Genomic DNA, 6,000 nt, shown 5'->3' on the forward strand with positions numbered 1-6,000 from the left:
AAAATAAGAAATGCCTTCAGTGCCGTCAGGGTACAGATAAGTGACTATCTTCGGAGACGGGAGGGCACCTGCCCCAAGTCACTCCACTAGTAATCCCAATAGCGACACTACAATTTGGGTGTGCCCCCGGGGGGACCATGCAAGGACCAGCAAGGACCAGCAAGGTGCTTTCCCCAGGTCATGCCGTAGCCAGTCCTCACGATCCTGTTCATTCATTCTTTCAACAAATATGTGTGACCATCTAGCATGTGCCAGGCCCTGGGCTCCATGCTAAGAATACAGTGATAAGCAAGATGCACCTGGTCCCTGCCCATGGACTCCACTGACATAACAGTAAAGATAGAGGATAGAAATCACACTGCCCCCCCTCAAGGCAGTATGATGATCTTTAATTTCTGGATGTAGAAAAGCTGAGACTAGATAATTCACTCAGTCATCTAGGAAGAAAGTAGCCAATTCAGGACTGGAATCCGTGTCCTCAGACTCCACATCCTGGGTTCTTTTTCACTGTAAAGGTTAGGAAAATGTGGGTGGGATCAATGTACAGGCCCTTCAACTTCAAGCCAAGAAATTTTGGTCTAAATCAAATGGTTATGAGCAGCCAAGGAAGGAAGGAAAGCAGAATGACAGTGACCCAAGGACAGGCACAAGATGGGCATGGATGATTATGCCGAAGACTCTTACAATAGTCCCAGCAAAGGGTAGTGAGGCTCTGATCTCGAGAAGGGACAGTGGGGATGGGAAGGGGGGATTTCCACCCACTGAAACCTTCTAGATCTCTGTTTGCATGCATTCTTATGTTAAATAAAGGAAAGGAACCACCAGTACCAAGTTTCTACTAAGTGCTAGGCAATGCCCCAAGCATTTTGTGTATATGATCTTGTTAAATCCTCCCCAGTATGCTGCGTGTAGGTATTTTTATTCTCATTTCAGGATAAGGAAACAGAGACTTTGAGAGGTTAAATGACTTGCTGGTGCCCACAAAGCAAGCTGTGTTGGGGTTGGGTTAGAGCCCAGGCCTGTCTCCAAAATCTCACGCTGTAACCACTGCTCTCTACTGTCTGAAGCCAAGGCAAAGAACCAAAGTCCTCTGATTCAGCCAAAGGTTCTTTACCGTTGGACCACAGGTACCTTTGAGGCTTCCAGAGAAAGGTCAGGAGGTCCCCAAAGGTAACCTATAGCATAGCTGGGCCGGTGGTGCAGGCTCCCATTTGGGACATCTCTCCCCAGGACCCTGCAGAGGCCTCAGCCCTGGAGAATTCTGCAGCCCAGTTCCAGAGTTCCTGTGGGGATGGGCCGAGAAACCCTGAGGCAGAAGCAGAAGTGCAAAAACCCTTCTGGGGTGAGAGGGGAACCATGGGTGCCAAGCGGAAGATGTAGCCAAAGTGCCGGTGGCTGGGTATGACTCTGAGTGTCTGCTGGGACCTGCAGCTTGGGGCTACACAGACAGGCCCAGCTGCAGAGAGCTCGTGAGGCAGGGCCGTCTAACCACCCGGGAAGCCTGCAGTCCCGGCCTCTCTGACTGGAGAGCATCGGAAGCTTTGCCTCTTCTCAACCTCATTGTCCTTCCCAAAACTGACCACCAATCCTGCCCTGAATTATTCATGCTGTGGGCTGTGAGAAGGTGGAGCTTCCAGAGGCTTCCGGACTTAGGACCTAGGACATTCAGCTGTGTCTCCCTGGGGCTCTAGCTCCAACAGTGCTACCCTGGGATTGAGCTGCTGGTAAGATTTGCCAAGCTTTCTGCAGCTGGCAGCTGGCCAGTAACCTTGGGCTACTAGGCTTCGATTCATTTCAGCAATCTTTTATTGAGGAATACTATGTGCTGGGGACAGTTCTGCGACGTGTTGGGAACACGGAAGGGAATCTGATCAGGTCTTTGTCCTTGAGGATTTGCAGGATGGTAGAAGGGGCACTTAGGAATATTTCCCTTCTACAATGTCCTCTGGGGCTGGGAAGTGCTCCCTCGACTGTCCCCCATTTCGCCAACTGAAGGCCTCTGCTAATCCCCCCACAGAAATCGGTGGCCTTGGAAGTAGGGAACCCCACACCCAGACACCTGGGCAGAGTTCTCTCCTTGGAGGGGCACCAAAACAACTTATTCCCTAGGACTATTTGGAGTCCTGAACTTGGCCTCAGACTGTGGCTCAGGCCCCTAGCTTTGCAGCCACATCAGGAGAATGACACTCACTCTCAAATCTATCCATTCAGCAAATACTAATTAAGCATGGAATCAGTGCCAAGCACCCAGCTTTGTGCTGTGCTGCTGGTTCAGAACCAAATCACACAGGCATAGCCCCTGTTCTCATGCTGCTCACAGTCTGGGTGGGGGGACAGACAAGCAAAAGGGCAATTATGCTTCAGCTGATGGTGTGGAGATGGGGCAAGTACGGGGTACCCTGGGATGAAGCACACCACAGGGACACTTCCTGGAAACTTGAAGCCGGATAATCTTACCAGAACTTCCATCTTTGTCTTTCTAGGTCTTTGCTTAAATGGAAACTCTTCGGGTCGCCTATCTACATCTTCCCTACTGGCTTTTTCTTCCACTATTACCCTTTATCCCAGCCGATTCCTCTGGACCCTTTGGAATCAGACAGGTGTCCAATGGAAGGTGTGAAGTAAAGCTATCCAGAGGAAAGAGCACAGGATCCCCAAACTAGGAGGGACTATGAAGATTTCTAAGCTCTGCCTAGAACATTCCCTCCCACCATTCACGAGGTGATTCCTCACAACCAGACACTGATGACATCCACATTTGTATCCCATCTGTATCTCCTCCCAGCCCCAGATTCATATCCAACTGCCTCCTTGACATCCCCCCACCCTGGATATCTCAAGCTCACAGTGTCCCATATGGAGCTCTTGATATCCGCCCCTACCAGCCGCAACACTGCTCCTCCCCATCTCTGCCATCGCAGAAAAATGGCCCCACTACCTACATACATACTCAAGTCAAAGATCTAGGAGTTTCCATTGATTTTTCTCTCATTGTCTTCCACATCAGGAAAAGCTGACAAGCCACCTCCAGAATGTATGCTGAACGCATCCACTTCCTCCCTCCGTGACCACCTTCATCTGTCATTCACTGGACAACTGCACTCGCCTTCTGAATGATTTTCCAGTTTCCACTCTTGCTCCCACCCACTTCAATCCTTGAAGCAGCCTAGAGTGAGCCTTTTTAACCATAAATCATGTCATGTCACCCCCCACAGTGCAGTTCCAACCTGCACTTAGAATAAAATATAAACTCCTTATAAAGATCCATAATGATCTGGTCCTGGCTTAGACCTCATCTCAAGACCCCTGGCTCACTGGATTCCAACATATCGGACCTTCTTCCTGTTGCTCTAACAAGCTAATCTCATTCTCATTTTAGGGCTTTGCCAAGCTGTCTTAGCTGCCTGGAATTCCCTTCTCTAAAATGTTACATGATTGGGGCACCTGGCTGGCTCAGTGGGTAGAACAAGGGACTCTTGATCTTGGGGTCATGAGTTCAAGACCCATGTGGGGCATGGAGTAGGCCTACTTAAAATAAAATTAAAAAAAAAAAACTAAAATGTTGCATACTTGGTGTCCTTTTCATTGTCCAGGACTCAGCTTAAAATACACCCTCAAAGGGACACCTGGGTGCCTCAGTAATTGAGAGTCTGCCTTCAGCTCAGGTCATGATCCCAGGGCCCTAGGATCGAGTCCCACATCGGGTTCTTCTCAGGAAGCCTGCTTCTCCCTCTGCCTGTGTCTCTGCCTCTCTCTGTGCGTCTCTCATGAATAAATAAAATATTTAGAAAAAAATTCACCCTCTAAAAAAGGCCTTTTTTGACTACCCATCTAAAGTAACCACCTCCGTTAAACATTTTTATTTACTTTGTAACAGTTATCACTTTGTCATTATCTTGCCTATTTGTTTACTTCTTTCTTTCTTTTGTTTTTTAAGATTTTATTTATTTATTCATGAGAGACACACAGAGAGGCAGAGACATAGGCAGAGGGAGAGGCTCCCTGCGGGGAGGTTGATGTGGGACCTGATCCCAGGATCCCAGGATCACGCCCTGAGCCAAAGGCAGATGTTCAACCACTGAGCCACCCAGGCGTCCTACCTGTTTCTCTTCTGTCCCCCCACCAGCATGCTCTAGGAGAGTGAGGAGGCTGTCTGTGCTGTTCACTGCTGTATCCCTACAGTGCCTGGCACATGGTAGCTTGCATAGACACTTGCTGAATGAATGAGCTTGACTGAGTGGATCATTGAAGTGAGAACAGCAGAGGAAGAGACTTACCAGCAGAGAGATCAGTATGGATCAGTATGTACAAAGACCTGAAGTGGAGGGAGAGTATCTAATGCTCAAGAAATTGAAAGAAGTTCAGAATAATTGGTATGAAGAGCACTAGGGGGTCAGTTGTCCCAAAATAAGGCTTGAGAAGTAGTTAGGAGAAATTATAGAGAATATTGGATTTTAGATTCTCTCAAGTTCCATGTGAAGTAATTGGAGGGTTGAGTTGTTTGGGTGGTTTTTTTTTTTTTTTTTTTTTAGCTTTATTAAGGTATAATTGACAATAAAATTGTAAGATATTTAAAGTGTACATCACGATGATTTGGTTATCACATCCACGTGGAAAAATTCCCTCCATCTAGTGAATTAATACATCCATCATCACACACACAAACACACAATTTTGGGGGGCGGGTGAGAACATTTAAGTTCTACTCTTAGTAAATTTCAGTATATAATATAATTTATCAACTATAGTCACCATATATGGGATCCCTGAGTGGCTCAGCAGTTTGGTGCCTGCCTTTGGCTCAGGGCGTGATCCTGGAGACCCAGGATGGAGTTCCACATCGGGCTCCCTGCATGGAGCCTGCTTCTCCCTCTGCCTGTGTCTCTGCCTCTCTCTCTCTCTCATGAATAAATAAATAAAAAATATTTTTAAAAAATATAGTCACCATATATTACATTAGCTTTTCAGATCTTATTCATCTTAGAGCTGAAAGTTTGTACACTTTTTTTTTCCCCTTGTATCTCCTACCCTCCAGCCCCTGGCAACCACTCTTCCACTCTGTTTCTGTAACTTTGACTTTTTTTTTTTTAATTCCATATATAAATGATACCATGCAGTCTTGGTCTTTCTCTGTCTTGTTTCACTTAACAAAATGCCCTCAAGATCCATCCATGTTGTTCAAATGGCAGGACTTCCTTCTTCCTCATGGCTGAATAATATTCTGTTGCACATATATACCACATCTTCTTTATCCATTTATCTGTTGGTGGACACTTAGGTTATTTCCATATCTTGGCTACTGTGAATAATGTGCAGTGAACCTCTTTGAGATTCTGTTCTCTTTCTTCTTCTTCTTTTTTTTTTAAGATTTTCTTTATCTGACAGAGAGCACAAGTAGGGGTAGAGGGTGAAGCAGGCTCCCTGCTAAGATCATGACCTGAGCCAAAGGCAGACACTTAACTGGCTGAGCCACCCAGGCACCCTGAGATTCTGTTTTCATTTCTGTTGGATATATATCCAGAAGTGGGATTGCTGCATCATATGGTAATTCTATTTTTAATATTTTAAGAAACCTCTATACTTTTATCCACAGTGGCTGCACCCATTTACATCATCACCAACAGTGCACAAAGTTTTCCTTTTCTCCACATCCACACCAACACTTGTTATCTCTCTCTCTCTCTCTCTCTCTCTCTCTCTTTTTTTTTTTTTTTGATGATAGCCATTCTAACATTTCCAACAGGGCAGGGACTTAGTCCAATAGGTGTTTTAAAAAAATTTCTGGGTGCTAGGAGGAGAATAGACTAGAAGAAAACTTGTAAATTGAGTGTGAGAAAGCTACTGACGGGTGCCAATGAAAAGACATTTTAAACTTGTCCTGACAAGACTAGACAAGAGTGACAATAGTGAAGATGGAGAGAATTGCATAGAATCAAAGACCGTTTTTTAAAATATATGTATATAAAGATTTTATTTATTTACTAGAGAGAGAGCATGAGC

This window comes from Vulpes vulpes, chromosome 10 (genome assembly GCF_048418805.1).
Source record: "Vulpes vulpes isolate BD-2025 chromosome 10, VulVul3, whole genome shotgun sequence".
In the NCBI taxonomy this organism is placed as follows: Eukaryota; Metazoa; Chordata; class Mammalia; order Carnivora; family Canidae; genus Vulpes; species Vulpes vulpes.